This window comes from Camellia sinensis, chromosome 13 (genome assembly GCF_055761805.1).
Source record: "Camellia sinensis isolate YWXY chromosome 13, ASM5576180v1, whole genome shotgun sequence".
NCBI classification, from domain to species: domain Eukaryota; kingdom Viridiplantae; phylum Streptophyta; class Magnoliopsida; order Ericales; family Theaceae; genus Camellia; species Camellia sinensis.
The window spans coordinates 82688804-82716119 of record NC_138973.1 but is presented as its reverse complement, the minus strand read 5'-3'; the positions used below and the strand labels follow the sequence as shown (position 1 = coordinate 82716119).

Genomic DNA, 27316 nt, shown 5'->3' with positions numbered 1-27316 from the left:
ACGGTCAACCCGCCCTGCCCTGTCCCAGTGACCCTCTCTCTCTTGTTAGCTGATTATCCAACTTGTTAACTGTAACCTGGCAAGCGTAATTATATGTTTAGCAGCTCCATTGTAGCATCATTTAAGTCCACCACTGATCAAAATTTTAAAATCTGACACTAACATACACAGTAACACTGTGGATGCTCTTAGTCACGGAAATCAACCCTCTCTCTCCCTCTCAGAGAGGGAGGAGAGAGGAAAGAACGGCGGCTCCGGCGAGAGAGAGTGGGTGAAGTCGGAGGAGGAGAGCGATGGTGGGGCGAGACGGAGGCGATGAGGTCGCACGATCTCAGATCTGAAGCGTGGAGACTCTGACGGTGGAGTTGTTGGCCGCCGCCATCGCCGGCGGAGACGACGGATGAGGTCTCGCCGCCCTCTTCTTTCTTCACCGATCTCTCTCTGTCTCTAGGGTTTCAATCTCTCTCTCTCTTCCTCTCAAACGCATCGCCCTCTCTCCAATCTCTTCCCTCTCCCTCTCCCTCTCCCTCTCCCTCTCCCTCTCCCTCTCTCCAATAGCTTCGGTGGATCAAACCGAAGGCCGAGGTATAGCCATTTTTTAACACATTTGAGTTGGTGCTCGCTTGTAGGAAGATTCCCCGCTCTGAAGTAAAGTCTTTTTGGAGCTCAACGCCGGAGTCCACACCAGGGCACATCGAAAGGCAACTTCTCCCTCTCATGGCACACGTCTCTCTCTCTCTATCAAATAGATGCCGCCGGAGGAGGTCTCATCACTGACCAGGAAGAAAAGATTGAATCTCGCAGTCTCAGGTAACCTCTTGCATTGCAAAATTAGGGTTTTGACTTCAATTTGGGTACAGAATCAGGTTTTCAGTCTTACCTTCAATTTTTGTGCAGAATCGTGCTTTTGATCTTAAAATACATTTATGATTATATTTTATTTTACTCTTAACTACTACTTGAAAATCTGAGATAAAGATGACACAGTTGAGCTATCTCAATATAATATTTTGATAAAATAAGTTTCAATAAAAAAGTTAAATTTAAGAATTCTTTAATTTTAACACAACCAAGTTGGGAGAGTTGGTTTTAACGAAAACTCAATAAAAAATGTTGATATTTTGCAGCCCGAGGTTTGAAGTCTTGTCACTTACTACAACATTTAGTTTGTTAGCCTAATTTGTGATGGCTTGGTGGTAATTATGAATATTTGTGCAGGATTAATGCTGAATTTTTTTTTTTTAGAATTTGGAAGTAAATTAAGTTCTAAACTTGGAAGGGGTCATTAAAACCTTAATTGTACCTCTAGATTAAGTTTAAATTTATAATTTTTATTTATCCTTTATAACGTCCCTGTTTTAGTATGTACTAATTGGGCGTTGTTTTTTTAACGTCCATACTTTACTTTTTTTTATGGAAGTGTGCGTGCTCTGTTTTTAGACTCTTGTATTGTTTTAGTATTAGAGTTATAGAGCTAATTTGTAATTAATTTCACTGATTCGGTTGCTGGTTTTGATGAAGTTTTTCTATGATAATTGTGTTTGACTTGCCTTGATTGTCACGGTGTGCGGCTGGTTGTTGCTCTTTCATTAGGAATTGCTGGGAGTTTTAGGAAGGCATGTGTATTTTGTTTTTGAGTTTTGTTGCTGGGAGATTTAGAAAAATGTTTTGATCGTATTCTTACAACCTTGAAACCAAATAAAGAAACTACTTCGTGAGATCGATAAATACAACTTAAAATAGTCTTAATACATATATATATATATATATATATATATTAAAATGAAATTTCAAAAATCTAAGAAGTTGCATAGTTCGCCGAACATTTTACATTCATCAGTAATTTCTAAACATATTCAATACGTTAATAACAATTATCAAAAAAAAAAAAACTAATAACACTATTGAATCAAATAAAAATCTTACAACTTCTCACAATTGTCCATAAACTTGAAATCGTCCATTAATCATATTCATAATTACTTACATTTCTTTCATGTCTGATTTTTGCCATAAACCTGACATCTTTCATTAACCATATTCATAATTACTTGCACTTCCTTCCTATTTGGTTGTTCCAACAACACTGGAACATGCGGATAAACCGGTTTAAGAATATGCCAAACTCATAATGAGTGTGACTATGAATGCTACATCACATTCTCTCATTATCGAAAGACATTGTTCGCTAGCTAAACGAACATCGGCTAAAACAAATTGCATATAATTAACTGTTCTCTTAGTAGCGCCACTTGATTACATGCCATCCAAAATTGCATAAGATCATGTGTAGCTATTAACTCGTCTCCTGATTGTTGATCTTCCTCAACATGTGGCTTAAATATCGAAATTCTCTGAGCATTTGCTATATTTTGGATATCTAACCATGAAGTTGCATTTGAGAACAACATTACATTCAACGGGTAGGTTGGCGTTCCTATCCAACCAAATTCGTCTATCAACCCAACAATGGTTTGTATATCATCTTCTGTGACAGTCGGGATTTTTGGCTTTTGAACAAGCTGTCTTAACCACTAACAATGTATTTGTCCAAATTCTGTAGGTCGCAAATATCCATTCGTTTGTGGTTGAAATTCTGCCATTTCCCGGTGTGCTACGTTTTCGTTTTTCATTTACTGTCACTGTCAAGAATAAAACAACAATCAATACAAAATTAAATAACAATTAAACCATATAATTATTTGTTACTAAATATTAACGTTTCACTGCACATTTTAGGAGAGCATGTCAAAAAAGCAAACGTCAAAAAGTACAAAAGTTGATAGCGGGCATTGTTAATTACTTTATTAACATGTTCTCCTAAAATGTGCAGTGAAACGTTACTATTTAGTAACAAATAATTATATGGTTTAATTGTTATTTAATTTTGTATTGATTGTTTTATTCTTAACAGTGACAGTAAATGAAAAACAAAAACGTAGCACACGAAGAAATGGTAAAATTTCAGCAACAAACGACTGGATATTTGTGACTTACAGAATTTGGGCAGGCACATTGTTTGTGGTTAAATTCAAACTTATTACTAAGATATGGGACAAGGTTGCTCCATTACTTAGGTAGACAGCTTGTTCAAAAGTCAAAAATCCCGATTGTCACCGAAGACGATGTACGAACCATTGCTAGGTTGATGGACGAGTTTGGTTGGATAGGAACACGAACCTACACGTTGAATGTAATATTGTTCCCAAAGCAACTCCGTGGTTAGATAACCAAAATGTAGCAAATGCTTAGAGAATTGCGATATTTAGGCCACGTGTTGAGGAAGATCAATAATCAAGGGACGAGTTAATAGCTGCACATGATCATATGCATTTTGGATGGCATGTAATCAAGTGGCGCTACTAAGAGAGTAGTTAATTATATGCAATCATGTATTTGTTTCAGCCGGTGTTCGTTTAGCTAGCGAGCAATATCTTCCGATAATGAGAGAACGTGATGTAAAATCCATAGTCACACTCATTAATGAGTTTGGCTTATTTCTAAACCGGTTTATCCGCATGCTCCAATGTTGTTGGAACAACTAGATAGGGAGGAAGTGCAAGTAATTATGAATATGGTTAATGGACGATTTCAGGTTTCTGGCAACAACCAGATAGGAAAGAAGTGTAAGTAATTATGAATACGGTTAATGAACGATTTCAAGTTTACGGACTAGTGTGAGAAGTTGTAGGAATTTTTTTTGATTCACTAGTGTTGTTAGTAGTTTTTTTTATTTTTATAATTGTTATTAACGTATTGATTATGTTTAGAAATTACTAATGAATGTAAAATGTTCGGCGAACTATGCAACTTCTTAGGTTTTTCAAATTTTATTTTAATATATATATATTTATGTATTAAGTTGGATTTATCAATCTCACGAAGTTTTTTGTTTATTTGGTTTCAAGGTTGTAAAGATGCGATTAAAACATTTTTCCAAAACTCTTACCAACACACTCAAACAAAATACACCTGCCCTCCTAAAACTCCGAGCAAATCCTAATGAAAAGTAACAACCAGCCACACACAGTGACGATCAAGGCAAGTCAAACAAAATCATTATAGAAAAACTTCATGAAAACCCGCAACTGAATCAGTGAAATTAATTACAAATTAGCTCTATAACTCTTATTTCACTGATTCGGTTGTTGGTTTTGATTTAGTTTTTCTGTGATGATTGTGTTTGACTTGCCTTAATTGTCACTTTGTGCGGCTGGTTGTTGCTCTTTCATCAGGATTTGCTGGGAGTTTTAGGCCAAGTTTGGCATCCTTAAAATAATCTATATTTTTATCTTTTTTCCATCACATCATATCTCTACTTTTCTGCACATCTTTTCGTAAAAAGACAAAAAGTACACTTATTTAGTTCATCCCAAACAACCCCTTAGTAAGGCTTGTGTATTTTGTTTTTGAGTTTTGTTGTTGGGAGTTCTATAAAAATGTTTTAATCGCATCCTTACAACCTTGAAACCAAATAAACAATTAAACAAACAACTTTGTGAAATCAATTAATCTAACTTAAAATAGTCTTAATACATATATATATATATATATATATATATTAAAATGAAATTTCAAAAGCCTAAGAAGTTGCATAGTTTGCCGAACATTTTATATTCTACAGTAATTTCTAAACATATTCAGTACGTTAATAACAATTATCAAAAAAAAAAAAGAAGCTAATAACAACACTATTGAATCAAATAAAATTCTTACTTCTCACAATTGTCCGTAAACTTGAAATCGTTCATTAACCGTATTCATAATTACTTACATTTCTTCTCTGTCGGGTTGTTGCCATAAAACTGAAATCGTCCATTAACCATATTCATAATTACTTGCACTTCCTCCCTATTTGGTTGTTCCAACAACATTGGAGCATGTGGATAAACCGGTTTAGGAATACGCAAAACTAATTACTGAGTGTGACTATGGATTCTACATCACGTTCTCTCATTATTGAAAGACATTGCTCGCTAGCTAAACCAACACCGGCTGAAACAAATACTTGATTGCATATAATTAACTACTCTCTTTGTTGCGCCACTTGATTACATGCCATCCAAAACTGCATAAGAAGATCATGTGTAGCTATTATCTCGTCCCCTTGATTGTTGATCTTTCTCAACATGTGGCCTAAATATCGTAATTCTCTGAGGATTTGCTATATTTTGGATATCTAATACATGGGAACAACATTACATTCAATGGGTTGGTTGGTGTTCCTATCCAACCAAACTCGTCTATCAACCTAGCATTGATTTGTACCTCTTCTTCTGTGACAATCGGGATTTTTGGCTTTTGAACGAGCCGTGTACCTAAGTTATGGAGCAATCTTGTCCCATGTCTTAGTAATAAGTTTGAATTTAACCACAAATAATGCGTTTGTCCAAATTCTGTAAGTCGCAAATATCCATTCGTTTGTTGGTGAAATTCTACCTTTTCCCCGTGTGCTACGTTTTCGTTTTCCATTTATTGTCACTGTCAAGAATAAAACAACAATCAATACAAAATTAAATAACAATTAAATCATATAATTATTTGTTATTAAATATTAACGTTTCACTGCACATTTTAGGAGAGCATGCCAAAGTTGATAGCGGGCACTACTAATTGCTTTTTTGACATACTCTTCTGTACTGTGCAGTGAAATGTTTATATTTTTAGTAACAAATAATTATATGGTTTAATTGTTATTTAATTTTGTATTGATTGTTGTTTTATTCTTAACAGTAACAGTAAATGAAAAACAAAAACGTAGCACACGAAGAAATGGTAGAATTTCAACAACAAACGACTGGATATTTGCGACTTACAGAATTTGGACAAGCACATTGTTTGTGGTTAAATTCAAACTTATTACTAAGATATGGGACAAGGTTGCTCCATAACTTAGGTAGACAGCTTGTTCAAAAGTCAAAAATCCCGATTGTCACCGAAGATGATGTACGAACCATTGTTATGTTGATAGATGAGTTTGGTTGGATAGGAACACGAACCTACCCGTTGAATGTAATGTTGTTCCCAAATGCAATATCCAAAATGTAGCAAATGCTCGAAGAATTGCGATATTTAGGCCACATGTTAAGGAAGATCAACAATCAGGGGATGAATTAATAGCTACACATGATCTTCTTATGCATTTTGGATGGCATGTAATCCAGTGGCGCTATTAAGAGAGCAGTTAATTATATACAATCAAGTATTTGTTTCAGCTGGTGTTTGTTTAGCTAGCAAGCAATGTCTTCTGATAATGAGAGAACGTGATGTAAAATCCATAGTCACACTCATTAATGAGTTTGGCGTATTTCTAAACCGGTTTATTTGCATTCTCCAATGTTGTTGGAACAACCAGATAGGAAAGAAGTGCAAGTAATTACGAATATGGTTAATGGACGATGTCAGGTTTATGGCAACAATCAGACAGAGAAGAAATGTAAGTAACTATGAATATGGTTAATGGGCGATTTCAGGTTTATGGACAATTTCGAGATGTAGAAATTTTATTTGATTCAATAGGGTTGTTAGTAGTTTGTATTTTTTATTATTAATTGTTATTAACGTATTGAATATGTTTAGAAATTACTAATGAAGGTAAAATGTCTGGCGAACTATGCAACTTAATGGGTTTTTGAAACTTCATTGTAATTTTGATCTGCGAAATTTCATTTTAATGTGTATATATATATATGTATTAAGACGATTTTAAGTTGGATTTATCGATCTCACGAAGTTGTTTGTTTATTTGGTTTCAAGGTTGTTAGGATGCGATTGAAACATTTTTCTAAAACTCTCACCGACAAACTCAAAAACAAAATACACATGCCTTCCTAAAACTCCCAACAAATCCGAATGAAAAGCAACAACTAGCCGCACAGTGACAATCCAGGCAAGTCAAACAAAATCATTACAGAAAAACTTCATTAAAACTAGCAATTGAATTAGTGAAATTAATTGCAAATCAGCTCTAGAACTCTAATGCTAAAACAATACAAAAGTCCAAAAACAGCGCAGACACACTCCAAAAAAGAAAAGAAAAGCATGGGTCGTTAAAAAAACAACGCCCAATTAGCTATGTTACACGGACTCTTCAAAATAAATCAAATACTTGTGTTGGACACCCGACACTTGGACATTGGTATTGGATATGTGTCGGATATTTTTCAACAGATACTTCTTATATAACATTATTATTATATGTTCATATTGTTGTATAATTGTTATAAATGTCATTTTGATATTATAAGTTACATATAGTACCATTTTATCTTACATACTTGATTAAAAATATAAAAATATGACATTTTTTTTGCCATGTCCGCGTACCCTTAAATTTATGATTTGATGAGTCTGACCTCTAAATACATACCCGCACTCGACACCAGTACTCGAGTCCTTGTAACATAGCCAATTAGTACATATTAAAGCATGGACATCATAAAGGATAAATAAAAATTATAAATTTAAACTTAACCTAGATGTACAATTAATTTTTTAATGACCTTTCCAAGATTAGAACTTAATTTACTTCCAAATTCTAAAAACAAATTACACCATTAATCCTACACAAATATTCATATTTACCACCAAGCCATCACAAATTAGGCCAACAAACTAATGTTGTAGGTAAGTGACAAGAGTTTAAACCTCTGTCTGCAAAATATCAACATTTTTTATTGAGTTTTTTTAAGAACAAACTCTCCTAGCTTGGTTGCGTTAAAGTTAAAGAATTTTCAAATTTGACTTTTTTGTTGAAACCTATTTTATCAAAATATTATATTGAGATGGCTCACCTGTGTGAGTAGCAGTTAAGAGTAAAATAAAATAAAATCAAAAATGCATTTTAAGATCACAAGCAAAACTTAAAACCCAAACCCTAGTTTCGCGATTCTGCACAAAAATTGAAGGCCAAGACCCAAACCCTAGTTTCATGATTCTGTACAGAAATTGAAGCCAAAACCCTAGTTTCGCGATGTCAGGGGTTACCTGAGAGGTCGAGATTTGATCTTTTTTCCTGGTCGGTGATGAGAGAAAACCTCCTTCGGCAGCGTTGGTTTGTGAGAGAGAGAGAGAGAGAGGTGTGTGCGGTGAGAGAGAGTTGGCATTGTATGTTAAAAAAAATATTTTATTTGGGTTCCGCTGCCCCAATGATGCCACATCTCAAGAGGAGACTCACATGAGCATGAGCTTGTGACAGGCTTTTAACGATATAAAAGATGTGAATGTTGAGCTCACAGCCTTCGCCTCCAAAGAGCTCGTCGAAGATCGACATTGGTCTCAAGTACGGAGAGGACCAGACCCCGTCACTGATGTGGCTTCTCGAATGCCTGCCGTCTACTTTGCTTGCCATAAGTAACGTAATAAATGAAGTCCTTTATTTGTATGTATTTATGGTTTTAGGCTGATTGAATTTGAATTTATTAGACATGAAATTCAATTCTAGGTTCCTACAAGGCTACCTAGGTTTTCTCCAACAAGGGTATTGGATTTTGGAGCTGGTACTGGTTTGGCAGCTAATTTGATTCGTCCTATATGGTTACTTGGGTAGTGAAGATTGATATTGGTTTTTATAAATTACTTGTGATTGTATTTTGCTAGTTGTGGTCAAATACTTTATTGGCATATTTGGTTCCAAAGGGCACTGTGAGAACTCTGGCCAAGATCTCCGGAAGGAATTAATTTAGTAAAGCCATTGCAATCGATGCAACGAGAATAAAGAGTAAGTTAGGATGCAAATGGAGCAATTTTGTATGCTCAATATGTTTTTGTTATGGTTCTTATTTACTAAAACATACAACAAAAATGTGAGGTGTATAAATGTGCGTGTCTATAAACTTTGCTTGAAGGCCTGAAAGTTGTACCCTAGTTACACGTTGAACTGACCTATTTAGTTTTCAGCTTGTCATGCCATTTAGATTTTCAGTGATGATAATGGAAACTGGAAGTTGTTGAATCTGAATTCTAAATACTTGGGTCAGCTACAAAAATCTTCTGTAACATGCAACTTTATCACAGCTACTTGAATCGTTGGACATGATCTTTTAGGTAGCCTTAAGTGTTGCTTTGTTAGGCCTTTGTTGTGATGGAAGAATAGTAACTCTTTGGTGTAGTGTTGTAAGCTCAAATTAGTATGTATATCTTCAATGCTCCATTCAACTTCTTGTACACAAGAAAATAGGTTTATATATATATATATATATATATATAAAGGGCAACAGTGCACAAGGCCTTTGCAAAAGCGGTGTGGGGAGGGCGAAGTGTACGTAACCTTACCCCCGTTTCTAGAGAGACTGGTTTTATGATTCAAAGCTATGCCACCAGGACGTTTATAGAAGACATCAATTTTATTCCATTTAGAAAAGGAAAACACTAGGATGGAGTACAGAAATAGTAATCAATTTCGTGAGTCAGAATATGAAACTTTAGCAAAAATAATGCATTAATTTAGAAGTATTGAGACAACATAGCTCGAATGTTAGGCATTGGTTTTCTTATTTTGGGTTAGACAATTTGAAACATTATTTGTCATATTCACTGTTGGAAAATTCACTTTTAGTAGCGTTTTAAAAACGCTGTTAAAAGTACTAAAAACGTCGCTAATTTTTTTTGTGGCGTTTAGTACCAAACGCCGACGACGCGGCCGTCGCTATAACTTTATGGTGTTTAAAAACGTCGTTATATTAAAAACGCCGCCAAATGTCCTACTAACTGTACCATGACGTCACTATGACATTTAGCAACGTTTTGAAAACGCCGTCATAGACATTTATACATTTTAAAAATCTAGCCGTTGGGGTGGGATATAGTGACGTTTTTTAAACGTTGCCATATCCTTTTTTTCAAAAATTTTAAATTGTGCTAATTTTATATGGTTGAACAAAAAAAATACCTGTCAAACAATTATTAAAAACCAATAATTAATGTTTATTAAAATATTAAATAAACTAAGCTTGAAAACAAAATTAAAAATAAGAAACAATGCATTGCGTACCTAAGAATAGAAACAATTCAGACTTTAAATACATCAATTAAAATCAAAATGGTCGAGAAGTGTAATTTGCCCAAAAAAATGAAAAAGGAATAGAAAGCACACTAATATGGCTCATAATATTAAAAATACCACTTGTCTTCCAACCATATCCAAAGATGAGCCTAAACTATATGCAACAGATGATACATTTGGAACCATACAGTACGCTATAATCCAATTAAACAAGATAAAAAGAATTAGAGGGGGGGGGGGGAAGTAAAAGAACAAGAACAAATAAAAAAAGCTTCATCATATTCCCTCCAATGGCTTTTTCCCTCTTCTCTCACATAAATTCTACATGTAGCAACTTCATATCCATCATGATGATCATTCGGAGTTAAATAGCTTCACACAATTGGGTTTCAAATTATTTTGTCTTGTCTTCTTTCAAATCATCGTTCGATACCCCGTTGTTTCCACCATGTACTGATCCGACTTCAAGTGGACTTCGAATATCCTTTGAAGGCATAGGAGATGGTTTTATGAGTGTCAAAGTATTATCATCCCTGTCAAACTCTTCACTTGCTTCTCCCGAGTAAGTATAGCTGCCACATGTGAAAATATTCAATGTGGAGAAGAAAATAATTGACAATTAATTTTTATAACATAGAAGAAGCCCTCTGCGAGGAGTTTGCAGCTAATTTCTATGTTCCACCATAAAATTGATCGATAGTTGGGGAGATTTTTCCTGGACACTCAAGTCTCTACGAGTTATTATGACCTAATGTGACAACAATCATAATACTCACAAATTACGACCTCAAGAATTAGTGATTAGAATAACAATATCATGCATCAAGCTTGCCACATCACATCGATAAACAAATGTTACTTCGGTGGATTTTTTCAGAATTCAGGCATCAATACTTATATCACATATCAATAAAAATAGCAACGTAGGTGTCATTTCAGAATGCAGCATATCATAAAAGGAAAGTATTCTCCCCTCTCTCTGCAGACAGTGAGGCCAAATGAAGCCCAAGCTTACTTATATGAATTCCAAGGCACAAATAGAAAAATATGCACAAAATTTAGTCATTGGGCCCTAGCAGTGTTGAATGGGATACAAAGCACAAAATACAAAGAACATACATCACACCTTGACCTGCAAGTAAAATTTATTAAGATTCCTCACTATTTTCAATTTTCAAGAGCTAATGTCCATTACATTGACATTGGCACTATAAAACAGTTGATTCATTATCGTTGCCCCGATTACTGCCTAATCAAGAAATAACTAGAGCAAATCATTGTTTTATTTCATTTGAGATCAAATCAGAAATCAGCTTACTACAGAGCGCATGCCAAGGTTCAAACTCATCTATCATCGACACAAATAACATAATAAATAATTAGGGAATGTGGTTATCACTAGCACTGTATAAAGTTGTAGACATGTTTATAAGGATTTATGGAGTTCATAATTATAGGAGTATTCTACTACCAGCGTCAATCTCCACCATGGTTTTAGATAACATTTTAGAAGATTTTTGTTTTTTGGCGTTTTAAGAGTTTTCATTTCCAAATGTTGGAGTCTTTTAGTTATACTTTGTTTCAATTCAGTTTATTTTACATTTACAGGAATTAAAATGCCTACCAAGCACTTTTTTATTAAGTAGAACTTATCTTCACATTTTTGTTATTTGTTTTTGCTTTTTTTTTTCTCTTCCTATAGAGTATGTTTTAACCTGATTAAAATACCATCTGATATATAAACTAATAAACAAAAATGTTTGACTCCTATTGTTAGCTAGATATGCAACACGTTGAGCCCAAATATAGAAGTATGAACTTGCAATTCCAAACAAACTAATTAATATTTGAATCTTTGCTAGCATAGCATGGTATTGTCAAAGGACCACATAATGAACATGATCAAAAGGTTTTTCCATATAACAATAATAATATAACTAAATATACCTGAAGCTTATTTAGAGTTGCAGAGAGAGAGGTAAATATCCAAAGAATGAAGAAAGCATCCAAGAGTGCCACAGGAAGAACCAAAAACAGTCTTGCTTTTCCTGAAAGATCACTGATAGCACCAACATTCTCTACCAGTTCAAGCACTTTAAATACATTAAGCCATGTGGCTCATATCCTTATGTATCCATTTGTAATTAGAGCAATCAAATCTGGAATATGGTATGCAATGGTAGACACTTATTGTCATATAAAAAAAGAATACATACATCTTCATCTTGTGTGTAGCATTTTCTCGTCTACAATGGCAGCTAATTTCTGATCTGCCTATGTTCTTCCTTTTCGCTTCGATGATTTTATGTACTAATTCAACCATTTTCTTCTTTGCCTGAAACAACCCATCTTCAAATTTATTATTAATTTCTCATAATAGTGTAAAATAAGAAAAATAAAGAAATTAATGTGACTAGATAATTAACTTGCCTGTAATGACCTGTGGAGTCTACTTCCAGGTATGTTAATTGGTAAAGACATGAGACCAGCCATGAATTCATGAAATTGTTTCTTTAGAAACTCCGTGTCATCACCTGGATCCATGCTAACCAATGCCTTCACTAGTACTTGAAAAGCAATCTGAACAGAACATATGGACCTTCTTTAGTATAAGTAACATCTTTAAAGGGTTTGGAGATACTTGTGCATGTCTTGGGTGATCTGAGCTTTGAGATGTGAGGATTTGAAGAAAGACCCGATGAGGCCATGAATTTTCCTTTGCAAGCTTCCAGTGATGAGCAATATAGAAGACTTACCCATCAACTCAGTGAGAGATTTGGGATAAGAAGGCACAAAAGCCTTGCCATCACTTTGCAAAACAAATCTACTCACTTCTGCATCTGTGGACACAATTGTAGGACTTCCAAGTAAATGTGACTTAAACACCTTCCCATACCTACGAATAAAAATTTCTATCATAATTCATGTAATCCCCAAACTTGGTTTCATCTTAATCAAGCTATTATGTGGGTTTTGAGTCTAGCCAGTTTAGTGCAGCTTATTGTAAATTAAAAATTAATAATTAAAAGGCAAACTCATCTATCAATTTTTAAATAATTAATTTTTTTAACTTATTTAAACTATTAGTAAAAGTCTAAACAATCTAAAATAGATTCTTAAAATAAAAAATAAAGAACTCAGATAAACTCTATCAAACATAGACATACAAGTGACGACGTCGGTCCATGAAGGTCTCAGGGTGGTTTGAGCAAGCACAGGACATGAAGGAGATGATTTTGCAGAGAAAAGGCCATCCAAGAGTGCCTAAAGGAAGTGGGATTGGCGATCTTCTACAACTCCTTCCCTTCTACAATTTGAGTACCTGTTGCAACTGTGATTAAAGCAGCCCAATAATGAGCAAGCATAAAAAAAAATCACAATTTTATGTGCTAGAATGAAGTTCCACAACAAGAGTGCCCAGGTAAATCGCCAGTAAGTAATGATTAGTACCAAAAAATTGAGGAATGACAATCTCTTGACTACTCGATTTAGAAAGGTTGCAACAGATTTCATCATAGATATGAACAAAGCTATATTTACCAGTTTGCCCATACGCAAAACAAGTTGCTTTGGTCCGCTGAAAAATTATTGGAACAATAGGCTCCACAGTTTCACGTAAACCTATGGAAAGATAAGAAAACCAAGATTAACTAATGCCAAATAGCCTAATAAATTATTTCCATCACACCAAAACCATAAGTAGCTTGTATTTTCATTTTAGTTTCTTTTTTTTGCTTGTGCAGCGTACTCACCTCCTCATTTGAGACCTCTTCATTCAGCACTACATCAAAAACAAATTCATGCTTTTCCACAAGATTCTATTAGGTCAACCTGCTGAATTTTGAGATATAGAACTTTTAACAACATATATGAAGTTCGAAAAAATGTGAACACAATCTATAACTGGGATAGCTTTGATATGAAAAAGGCCAAAATAAGAAAAGAGAATGGTAAAATAAAATTATATATGCTCATGTTATATAAGGACAAACTTGTATGTTTCCCCATTTTTAAGTTCCACCAACTATCAAGATTATAGCATTAATTAGGGGGCTTAAAAAAATATAATATGTTGTTACTATAAGTTTGCTTCGCTTCTTCAAGCTCCACCCCTTACTAACTAATCTGACAAACTTAAACTCTCAAAACCTAACCCTCCATGCGATTACTGGAAATTCCTAGGAAAATAATAAATTAAATTTCAACTCTTAACTCCTACAATTCATGTTCTTTTTGTTTCAACAAGCAAAAAAACTCCATGATTTAAAAAATAATAATAAAATAATTTCAAATCAACCAAAACTTGTTGGCTGCTAGATTCTTGGCTATTTGGGAGCCAAAATCGTGAGAAACCTAACATCATATTTTAATAAATTTCCTTTCCTATATTTCCTTCTAACAAAGTAGAGCAATAATTTAAATTCAACCCTAGTTTCTTTACATCTACATTTTCTCAGCAACCAAACAAAGACTGCATAAGTATAAAAATGCTCTCAAAAGACAAGACTCTCACCATAGGATGCCCCTGTGCAGTCTTGAGGAGAGAAAGTGGAAGCTGAAATAGAAACAACCAAATCATTAAAAAATGATCCGACAGATGTCCAAAGTACACCAAAACAAACCAAATCATTAAAAAATGATACCAGAGATCTCCAATGATATCACTTGCTTCTTGTCTCATACCACACACACAGCCATGCAGAGAGAGACAGAGTGCACAAAGATGGCTGCACAGTGGTGAGGTGGTGGTTGGAGTGAAACACAGATAAGAAGATGAAAAATGAAAAATGAAAAAATATATATATATTGGAAAAGAGCATTAAGCAATTCCCCCCCCCCCTAAATTAGTTCTAGCACAACACCACATGCCTAAATAATGCATGAGCTTCACACACTCTTATTTTTGAATTAAGGGTTTCTGTTAATTTCATACTACAAGGACCATAGGATTTATGAGGAAACATGTATTTTAGAATGAAAATCTCATATCTAAAAGGATATTGTTTCGAATGAAAATTTTTAATGAGGAAAGACTATATATTTTCGAATGAGAAATTTCAAATCTCAAACAAATATTTTTGAATGAGAAATTTCAAATCATAAACATATATTTTTGAATGAGAAATCTTAGATCTGAAACATGTGTTTTTGAATAAGAAGTTCTAAATCTCAAACATATTTTTGAATGAGAAATCTCAGATCCAAAACATATGTTTTTGAATAAGAAATCTCAAATCTCAAACATATTTTTGAATGAGAAATCTCAGATCTGAAACATATATTTTTGAATGAGAAATCTCAGATCTGAAATCTTAAACTTATGTAAACCCTAGGAGAAGAATCGATGGAAGGAAAAGCTTGAGAGAGAGAGAGAGAGAGAGAATACGAAATTGAGATTGTAGACGGTGGTGCTCACCTTAGTCAACGGTGGTGATGGTGGTGGCGGTGGAGGTTCGAAATCGAGAGAGAGAGAGAGAGAGAGAACTTCGAAATCAAAATCACTTTGAGATTGGATCTGAGATGAAACCGAGCTGAAGAAGGTTAAATCTTAATCTCTAAGACTGAAAGGTTTAGAGAGAGATCGAGTGAGTGAGAGATTTGAGGGATTGGTTTCTCTGAGACTAAAGGTTTCCCATATTCAAAATGAGGGCCTGAAGAGAGAGACAGTGAGAACGGTTCTGATTCTCACAGAGCTAAGAGAGAGAAATGGAGGAATAACATTGTAACACGTGTGAAGGCATTGAAAAAACGACTTCTATTCCTTAAACGGTACCGTTTTAATTAAAATAAAAGGCAACGTTTATAAAACGTCGTTAAAGGTTAGAAACAGTAGTGTTTAAAAAAACGTCGCTAAAAAAACGCCGTTAAATTCTATATTTCCTGTAGTGATTATTGAAGTTAACAAACGATATAGTGTTACTAATTAGGTAAGTAATGCATGTTGTTATATGAGTAGATTTATTAGGGTTGTAATACAAATTACAATAGCAAATAACATGTCTCAGTGTTATGTGCTCCGACTTTTATTTGAGTTTCTTCCAGTTTTCTTGAGATGTTGACTTGTCATTCTTTATGGAATTGGTTATTCTTTGTTGCAACTCTTCATTTTTTTTGGTTGTCAACAAGGGAAAAAGAGGTTTGTGTCAAGAAAACTTCTAATATTTTTATTAATGGTTATTGTAGATCTGAAGAATTTGCCACTTATTTATAGCTATAATAGCATTCAGTCGCTAACTAAGAATATCAATAAATCTGGCACAGAGCATGACCTCGTCATTGTTGTAAGTTTTATTTTCCCCTCCATTATTGTCTTTGGTCCGGGCCTATGAAGCTTGGATACTTCTAGAAGGGAGTCATGCATGTATCGGATATTGATACTCTAATCTGTGTTACCAAAAAAATGCTAGTATCCTAGGGAATTACGTTTTAGAATGCACATTCTGAAACATTACTCCGTTCCAAAACCGTAAATTTAGTGATCCGAAGCAATCCCAAAATATTTCTTTAAATGTTTTCTTGGGAGGGAAAAAGATATATATAATGAACTAAATCTTAGAGGAGTGAAGCTTTAACATGACATATTTGTGTACAACACTTCTGCATGTAACACATTGAAGTATGAAAGTGAAAAAGTACAAGGGGAATAAAAACAGTTTCGACATAATAATGAAATGAAATTTGTATAAGACCTATTAAAAAAGACGTAAAGTGGCTGGCCATTATCTTGTAATCTAATGCCTAATTCCTAGGGAATGGTTTCTCACCATTCTTTGAGCTTATTATAATACAATACTAAAACTTATTAAAATAGTATTTCTTATGAACGTATCCTTGTCGTACATGCATCCTATTTTTAAAGGTTTTTAAAGGTTTTTTTATTTTATTTTTTTATTTTAATATCTTCATATCCATATCATAGCCATATCCCGTATCTGTATCCATATCCATGCTTCATAAAGTCTGGGTGTTTCTTTTACTTATGCTCTAGAATAAAACTGATGGTAACATGCTTTTACTTGATAGTGCTATCTCTACCAACTACTCTTGAGAACTATTTTATGCAACCCTGATTTGTGCTAATTAATGCTTAATTTTTGTTGCTACCGGGTGAAGTCCTATGTGCTTGGAGAGATAGCATCACCACAGGACAGAATTACCATTGTGCACTAGCTTTGGGATCTTACACGAGATGTTCTGGTAAATTTTTAAGTCCGTGGATAAGTTTCATGTCTCAGTATGTGCAAGCTTATGTGTTGAAGGTATATGTGATTTGGTTGCATTGTTGATTAATATAATTCAAAAAAAAAAAAAAAACATAGAATGTCCATAGTTGTTACTTTGTTTCATGGTTTAAAATTTCCTGTCAATTTGTTCTTTACTTTTCCTTGGGAAGTGTCAATTTATTCCTATTATATTTATTATTTTAATCCTTCAAGGGGTATTTTTCATGGGCGAGGCTTTCTCAGCATTTGTTTCTGGGGCTATAGATGTTGGATCAATCTATATCTTGATATTAATCAGCAAGTTGAGCATTTCAAAATAGTAGAGTGTGAAAAAAGTGAAAACATGTGAAGTATGAATTGTCAGTTATCTCTATGTAAACAAAGTATTCTTCAAGATGGATAGTATACATTGAGGAATGTTTAGATGACTTGCCCAAGATATATCATGCTAACAACTTTCCATTGGACACTTCTCATATATTTGTATTTAACATTATCTTACATGTATCATTTGTTGTGTAATCGTGATAAAACACTTTTTTTGATGTTGTATGTTATATATAGTATCATTTTATCTCACATAATAGATTAAAAATATAAAAATGACCCTTTTTTTCTGATTCTACGTATCCTTAAGTTTGAGATTTGATGAGTTCATTCTCTAGATACGCAATAGTTTGCAATAATAAGCTCCATTTATGTTTATAATTTAGAAGTATTACTCCATTACCTTTTGTTAATATGTTTCTTTTATAATTTTTGAAGCACATTTGTTTTAGTTAGAGAGAAGTTTTAGTGACCTTGCTACTAAGCATGAACTCAATCCAGTTGACCTTTGTTTTGGTTTATTTGCTTATTTATTTATGTCCATAACTGCTAACTGTGTTACATGGACTCGGTAGTTTGGGGCGAAGTACCCGTGTCGACATGACACGGGTGCGGGTGTGGGATCTATGTTGGATTCGCCTCCTCCCTCTCAGACACGGCTAATCAAGAAGGAAGGAAAGTCAAGATACTTGCATCGATGTATTGAGTTCGAGATCTAGATTTGTTGAATCCTTAGTAGTAGGAATCGTGGATCTTGATCTCTCTAACTTTCGATCTTATTCTCTCTGTCTTGATCTCCTTTTCTCTCTCCATCTTGATCTCCTCTCTCTCGATCTTGCTGTGCGTGTATGCGAGAAGAGAAGAGAAGACTGTCTAAGGGATCTGTTAGTAATGGACCTGCAACTCCATTTGCATAGTGGTAGCTGATTGAGCTCTTCCATGGCAAATGAAGTGCAAACCATCAATCAAGGAAAGACTGTAATGTTTTCATTCTAACATCATGTTATTTTAAGTTTGACCGAAACCCCAAATGATGTTACATGGACTATTCTAAGTGTGTGAAGTACCCGGGCTGGGCACTTGACACTGGGGCATTTTATTGATATATGTCCAACATGTGTAATTTAACATTTACTTATCAAGCATGTAGTAATTTAAGCTTACCGTATAATTATGCATTAGAATAAACTTTCATATAATGCATGAAATCCCGTGTCACCTTATAATAACTCTCATCCTAAAAATAAAAGTAGAATATTAAGAAAAATGAATATTTGTCGTGTCATCTTTTCTTATACATGAGAATTAGATGAATCCTGACACTACACATGCCCTACTTGACAGTTTTACTCAGGTCCCATGTAACATACCCCAAACATCGTGGATACAACAGCAAATTGTCTAGTAATTTGAGGCACAGGCCAGAACCGGAAGGCATGAATATGCAGGCTCCTGCATCTTCCCACAAACTACTTTTACTTTTGCAATTTTTCATGACGGGTTTGTCGTCTCTTACTACAGGGTTAGTCTTATTTAACTTGCTTTTGGGATCTTGGAAAAATAACCAATCATGGGATGACATGCTTTCTCTTTTTTTCCCATCATGGGTATGTTGGATGACATATCTCAGTGCTTGCTGTGACACATTCAAAAAATAAACTTCCAATATCTTGATGGTCAAATTGTTAGGATCAAACACACCCAGAAAAAATTATCTCACACACACAGAGAACACAATATTTACGTGGTTCGGCCCAATGCCTACATCCACGGACAGAAATGAGAATTTTCACTAAAATGGAGCAAAATACAAATACAGAGGAGGAGATGAAACTCACTCAACTCACAGCTCTCACTCGCCAATTTCTGATATAAAATATCCTCTCCCTCCCGTCTCTATTTATACACAAAAGGAGTAGGTGGGAGAGCCTTCATTCTTGACTTGGGTAGCCTCCATTCTTGACCCTTGCTATGGTTGGTGGCTGCCAAGCTTGACTTGGTTGGTTGCCTTCCCACGTTTTTCATGCATGTGGGTTGGTGGCTGACAAGCTTGACTTGGTTGGTTGCCTTCCCACGTTTTTCATGCATGTGGGTTGGTGGCTGACAAGCTTGACTTGGTTGGTTGCCTTCCCACGTTTTTCATGCATGTGGGTTGGAACAACAATTCTCCCCCTCCATACCCATATGCATGACTGACTTCTCACTTGAAGTCCATCCCGGCAATGTCTCTGCAAATTTCGAGTTTGTCTCTCGAGACCACCTTTGTAAGCATGTCAGCTGGATTCTTATCTGTGTGGATCTTGATCAGTTCCAATAACTGCTTGTCCATCACTTCGCGTATCCAATGATACCGAACATCAATGTGCTTTGTGCGAGAATGGTACATCGAATTCTTGCTCAGGTCTATGGCACTCTGACTATCACAATGTACCGTGAACTTTTCTTGCTTTAATCCCAACTCTTGGAGAAACCGTTTCAACCACAACATTTCTTTCCCGGCTTCCGCTGCGGCAATATACTCTGCCTTAGTTGTGGATAAAGCAACACACTTCTGCAGCTTGGACTGCCAAGACACAGCTCCCCCTGCGAAGGTGAACAGAAATCCTGATGTAGATTTCCTACCATCAAGATCGCCTGCCATATCTGAATCAGTATAGCCTTCCAAGACTGGTTTAGCATCTCTAAAGCACAAACACATTTTTGTTGTACCCTTGAGGTACCTCAGAATCCACTTGACTGCTTCCCAATGCTCTTTTCCTGGATTGGAAAGGAATCTGCTTACAACTCCAACCGCATGAGCAATATCTGGTCGGGTGGAAACCATTGCATACATCAAACTCCCTACAGCGGATGAGTAGGGAATCGCCTCCATCTCTTGTCTTTCCTTCGTAGAGGAGGGACAAGAATTCTTGCTCAGCTTGAAATGATTAGCCAGCGGAGTACTGACTGGCTTGGCATCTTTCATGTTGAACTTCTCAATCACTCGTTCAACGTACTTCTCCTGTGACAGCCACAACTTCTTGGCTTTCCTGTCACGCACAATATTCATGCCCAAAATTTACTGTGCAGGGCCTAGGTCCTTCATGTCAAAGGACTGTAATAACTCCTTCTTCAGTGATCTGATTGTTGTGGCATCTTGTCCAACGATTAACATGTCATCAACATAGAGCAGAAGTATGATAAAGTTTCCACCGGGAAATGTCCTGACATAAACACACTGGTCTGCAGCAGTTCTCTTGTACTCATGACCTACCATGAATGAGTCAAACTTCTTGTACCACTGTCTCGGCGCTTGTTTGAGGCCGTAGAGACTCTTCTTCAATCTGCAGAATAAGTTTTCTTTCCCTTTGACTTCAAAACCTTCTGGCTGCTCCATGTAAATTTCTTCCTTCAGATCACCATGGAGAAATGCTGTCTTCACATCTATTTGTTCAAGTTCCAAATTCAAACTAGCTGCTAGTCCCAAAACTACTCGAATGGATGTCATTTTCACAACTGGCGAGAAGATTTCATCAAAATCAATACCTTTCTTCTGCCCAAAACCTTTGACAACCAATCGAGCCTTATACTTGACTAGCTTTCCCCTGCCATCTTTCTTCAACTTGAACACCCATTTGTTCTGCAATGCTTTTCGACCCTGGGGAAGTTTCACCAAATCATAAGTCTGATTCTTCTGCAAGGATTGCATCTCTTCTTGCATAGCTTGCTGCCAGCTACTCTTCTCCTTATGATTTTGAGCTTCTTGAAAACTTTCTGGCTCCCCCTCATCGGTAAGCAAAATATACTCAGAAATAGGGTATTTGGTTGACGGCTTAAATTCTCTTGTTCATCTTCGTAACTGTGAACCAACAGTCTCTGGTAGAGGGGATTGTGGCTCCCCCTGCTCAACACCCTCTGCTTCTGGATCTTCTTCTTCTAGAAATCCATCCTGCAACTCTACATCATTGACTGCATGCTGCAGTAACTCTTCTTCATCAGTGGCATGCTGTGATGGTGCAGGGTTTGGAATAATTTCTTAAACATCATCAACTTTGGGTTTGGCTGGTTGCCCAAAGTCTTCAAAGGTCTGGCCTTCTTGAAACACCACATCTCGGCTTCGAATGACCTTTTTGTGTTTCGGATCCCACAATCTGTATCCAAATTCTTCATCTCCATAGCCAATAAAGATGCATGGAGTGGCTTTGTCATCTAGCTTCTGTCTGTGCTCCTTGGATACATGTGCAAATGCTTTGCACCCAAACACTCTCAAGTGAGAGTAAGAGATCTCCCTTCCAGACCATACTTCTTCTGGAATCTGAAAATTCAGTGGAACTGATGGCGATCTGTTGATCAAATAGCAAGCAACACGAACAGCTTCTCCCCAAAATGGCTTTGGTAGCTTTGCCATTTTGAGCATACATCTGACCTTCTCCACAATGGTTCGGTTCATTCTCTCGGCTACACCATTGTGTTGTGGGGTTCCAGGAACAGTCTTCTCATGCCGGATGCCGTGAGTAGCACAGTAGGCTTTAAATTCCTTTGACGTGTACTCGCCTCCATTGTCTGTTCGGAGACATTTCAGCTTCTTTCCAGTCTCCCTTTCCACCATAGCATGGAATGTCTGAAAATGCTGGAACACCTCAGCTTTGGTCTTTAAGACATAAACCCATACCTTCCGTGATGCATCATCAATGAACGTCAGAAAGTATTTTCTACCACCCAAAGATTCCACTTCAATGGGACCGCAAATATCAGAGTATACTCTACTCAACAACTCTGATTGTCTTCTGGATGATGAATGGAAAGCGACTCTATGATGCTTCCCAAACAAGCAGTTGTCATAAGGATTTAATTTTGCATCTTTGGCAAAGGGAATAAGTGACTTCTTTGCCAAAATCTGTAACCCTTTCTCACTCATGTAACCCAGCCTTTTGTGCCACAAATTTGGTGACGTCTCATCTTCTGCTACGTTGAGGCTATTTGAATTCACCTCCACATGAGTCTTGTATAATGTGCCAATTGCCTGTCCTTTGGCTACCACGAGAGATCCCTTTTTCAACTTCCATATGTCTTTGCCAAAGTAGTTCTCATAGCCTTGTCGATCTAAGGCTATCCCTGAAATAAGATTCAGGCGTAAATCGGGAACATGCCTGACATCTTTCAACACCATCGTGCACCCAACTTTGGTTTGGATATGAACATCACCAATTCCCACAATTTTTGAAAAACTGGAGTTACCCATTTTCACTGTGCCAAAATCTCCAGCTTGGTACGTACTGAAGAACTCCTTCTCGGATGTAGCGTGGTAGGAAGCTACTGTATCTACCACTCACTCGGTGTCGTTGTCTAACATATGGAGGCATTCTTCTTCTTCAACAGAGAATAATGCAATATCCTCTGAGACAGTAACTGCAGTTGTCCCATCTTCGGTCTTTGGCTGTCTATTGCCTTGTTGTTGTTCTCCCTTCAAGGCATAGCAATACTTCTTTATGTGACCCTCCTGGCCACAATGGTAACATTTGAACTTTGGCCGGCTCGTACCTTCTCTAGATTTCCCTCTGTCTTAAGATCTTCCTCTGCTGTGTCCTCTACTTTTGCTTCTTCTCCTGTCCCTGCCTCTACCTCTGCTTTTATTTTCTGTGACGAGGGCATGGGATTGATCTCCACCCATTTCTTTCTTTCTTGCCTCTTCACTAAATAAAGCATCTGTAACCATGCTCATGGTCAGTTTCCCTTCTGGGGCAGAGTTGCTGAGGGACACCACCAATGTCTCCCAACTGTCTGGCAAAGAATTGAGCAGCAATAGGGCCTGCATCTCATCATCTAACTCCATTTTGACAGTTGTTAGTTGGTTCACCAAATTTTGAAACTCACTGGTGTGTTCAGCAACAGAGATACCGCCTTTCAACTTCAAATTCACAAGTCTTCTTATTAGGAGGGCTTTGTTCCGAGCAGTCTTCGACTGGTACATGCCTTCTAACTTTGTCCAGAGAGCATAGGCATCAGTCTCCTGGGCGACATGGTGGAAAACACTGTGATCAATCCATTGTCTGATCTGGCCAATGGTCTTTCGGTTTTTCCGCTTCCAGTCTTCGTCTTTTTCTGTTGGTGGTTTAACTCCATTAAGCTCAATGGGGTCAAACAAATCTCGGCAATACAAGACATCTTCCATTCTGGGCTTCCAAATGACATAATTGGAAGCATTTAACTTTATCATGGAACCTGAAGTCGACGTTGATTCCTCCATCATACAAAAATGATCTCTGTTTGAAAAACAGGCTTTGTTGTGAAGTCTGGATTGCTCAAATTAGCCGGAAAAGCACTTTAGATTGCCAAAATAAAAACTGCAAATTTTTGAAAACTTATTTGCAAAATCTGACCGTACGGATGTGTCCGAAATATTCCAAATAGTTTGAAAACACTACTGGCTCACCCAAATCGGACCTCAAATGGGTTAGATAAAGCCAAAACAATTTTAACGGTTCAGATCGGTAGAGTCTGGTGCGCCTGAGAAGCACCAGATTATTCCTCCGATTCTGCTGACGTCAGCGGCTCGGTCAACGCTCTGACTCGGCTTGGTCAACTCAGCTCCGGCTCGGGTGGCTTGGTGCGCGCGCGTGCGGCGCGTGTCTGCGCGTGAACTCACGCGTCTTCTTCCTCTGAAAGCGCGTGGTCGCGTGTGGGAACGGCGTCACAGGCGCGTGTGGCGCGTGAGAGGCCTTCCGATCTCTGTTTTTAACGCGGTTTTCACCTTTGTGCTCGTCTCGTCGAGTACTTCAATGTGGTGTGATCAAAAGTAGATTTCTACCACTTTGATTTCTGGGTAAGTTTTTGGAACAACACTCTGTTTTTCCGAAAAACGTACAACACCGGCTCTGATACCACACTTGTTAGGATCAAACACACCCAGAAAAAATTATCTCACACACACAGAGAACACAATATTTACGTGGTTCGGCCCAATGCCTATATCCACGGACAGAAATGAGAATTTTCACTAAAATGGAGCAAAATACAAATACAGAGGAGGAGATGAAACTCACTCAACTCACAGCTCTCACTCTCCAATTTCTGATATAAAACATCCTCTCCCTCCCGTCTCTATTTATACACAAAAGGAGTAGGTGGGAGAGCTTTCATTCTTGACTTAGGTAGCCTCCATTCTTGACCCTTGCTATGGTTGGTGGCTGCCAAGCTTGACTTGGTTGGTTGCCTTCCCACGTTTTTCATGCATGTGGGTTGGTGGCTGCCAAGCTTGACTTGGTTGGTTGCCTTCCCACGTTTTTCATGCATGTGGGTTGGAACAACACAAATCAGTTTGCATATCTGCTGATTTAAATGTAGATATTTAACCAACTCTTCAAAAATTATTTTTCACTTCTTTGAGCTTTGATGTAATGCTATATGAATATTCTTGTGGTTGTGATTATTCTGTATTTCGAGAAATTTATTTTTTCATTAATGACCTTGATAGAGGACCAATTCGAATATGAAGGTGAGAACTTTCCATATGAAGACAATCCAATGTCGTGATTCTGATATTGTAGAAACAGATGCCATCACTGAGAATCATTTACACTCGTGCTGATCTTGGGAGTGGCTGGGGCAGAATAATTCACACTCCTGTTAGGAGGGGCAAGCGGGTTGAAATGGATGTCTGTTGAGCAACCAATCGTGATGGCTCTGAGGGCTTGTTTGAGTGCATTGTTATTACGCAAAGTAAGAATCCTACGTTTCATCATCAAGCCCGAAGATCTCTTGGGGAGATTTGTGGCCCTTTTTATACCATTCTGTAATTGTTATCATTATATTGTTTTGTGTTTTTTAATTTTACAAATGTAAATGTGAACCATGTTGTTAAGTCATCAAAGAATGAGATATTGTTCTTGCTCGCTCCATTTTTTGATTTTATCTTTTTGAGTTGTAGTATTATGCATTGAGAGAAGTAATCGAACACAAATTTGATAGGTCGAAGATGAACAACATGCTATTGATGCTTATTGTAAACTTGTTTTGGATTTATGATCTCAGGATAAAAATGGGTTAATTGTTGTTCCAAAGGTGCTAGTTACCCAACTCTAGCAGTGGCAATTTGTTTAGTCAAGATGAGTTGATGGGTTGAATTTTATTTTATTTTTTGTGGAGTTAATTACAGTAAGTTTTATAAGTTTGACATAATTTAACTTAATTTGAGGTTAATGTTGTTACCAAAGAAATCAAATTTATCTTAAATAGAAAATCTAACGTCGATGTCAAATGAAAATAACTGTTAATAATTGTTGCTTGGACATATGAGCATGGAAATTAAGGCACTCAACTCGTTAATCAAACAAGCTACCTCTAATTCATGAGCCTGAGATGGAGCCCCATATTTGTGAGAGATTATTAAACAAGCTACACTAAGCCTGTGTTTTGCAAGTGGGTTTGCAGGCTTTTTGGTTATTTTAGCCACAAAAAACAAAATAGGCTATTTTAGCCATAACAAACAAAACATCACATCCAACCCATAATCATTACATTCTTCTCTCACAAAAAAACTCAAAAAAGTCAAAAAGTCAAAAAGCCCTTCCCAAACCAAGCTTTTAAGCCCAGGCTAAAATAGCCAAAAAAACCAAAAAGCCAACCCACTTCTAAAATAAAACAAACAGGCATATTGGACATTCAACATTTGGACAAGGTGCGGGATGTATTCGATTTTTTCTAGTGATGTATAACAGCACAAATTTGAAACCCTCCAATTCTAGTTGAAATTATATTAAAAGATGGGTTTTGTTAAGGAGACATTAAATGATCTTAACTAACCCCATTACCATGGAAAATTGAAAAAAATTATAAATATTGTATGTTTAGAGACCAAACTATCATTTTCTTCAATTATCTCTATTTTAATATTTTTATATACTTTTCATAGTGGAATATTTTTAAAATATTTTTTTATTATAAAAGTGAAATCCCTTAATTTTTTTTAAATGATGTTTTTTTAATTTTTTTTAAATGTAATTTAAAATAAAATTCCTTCGTTGATTGATATTATGAATTATAAATTTCTTCGAAAAAGACACAAATGGTCCACAAGAGGTAAAGTTGATTTCAAATCACAAGGATAAAATAAATTTTTACCTCATTATAAATTTAAATTTCACCAAACATGTTATAAGTGATAGAGTGACTCAATATGGATTCTTTGTAAAAAAAAATAAAAAACAAAATTAATAAATTACAAAAGCCTTTTATAATCTTATGAAAGATAAAGAAACCTATTTTATTATTTTAATCGAGAAGTATACAACTTAATATGTTAAATATCTAATAATAAGTCGTCAATTAAAGTATATCATAGTATAAAATAGATTTCAAAATGTATAAAGAGAATCTTAGCACATGAAGGATATAAAAATATGTTAATTTAGATTACTTGGCGTTTGTTTTATGAGATTGAAGTGTGGGATTGGATTCCATGTCTAATAAATTTATTTATTCATTGTTTTGTTCGTTCAGTGAAGGTTGGATTACAAGTCAATAAATTTAACAATACATAATGTATTGTAATTCGCTCTTATTGCGTCCTTCTAAACAAATATCCCATTAAGGTAAATTACAAATAGACACTCTGATTTTTGCTTAAATATAATTTATATCCTACAATTCTAGAAATTATAAATACCCCTTGTCAACATTTTTTATTTAATAAATTAAGAAAAAAATATCTATTAACAAAATTTATAAAAATAAATTACAAACCAGTAGTAAGTTTTACCAATACTAATAATGAGAGTTTAAAAGT

The 27316-nt window shown here is 35.9% G+C and overlaps 1 long non-coding RNA gene across 3 annotated transcripts; it reads left to right on the top strand.

Moving 5' to 3' along the window:
* LOC114261205 (uncharacterized) lies at positions 1–25430 on the top strand. Of its 3 annotated transcripts, XR_014349146.1 has the most exons (5): positions 27–810; positions 1128–8719; positions 16187–16284; positions 17117–17200; positions 25007–25430. It is a non-coding gene; the product is annotated as an uncharacterized LOC114261205 (long non-coding RNA). The 3 variants fall into 3 exon arrangements; XR_014349144.1 differs by having other exon boundaries at positions 1–8719; XR_014349145.1 differs by lacking the exon at positions 16187–16284 and having other exon boundaries at positions 1–8719.
* The last annotated feature ends 1886 nt before the right edge of the window (positions 25431–27316 follow it).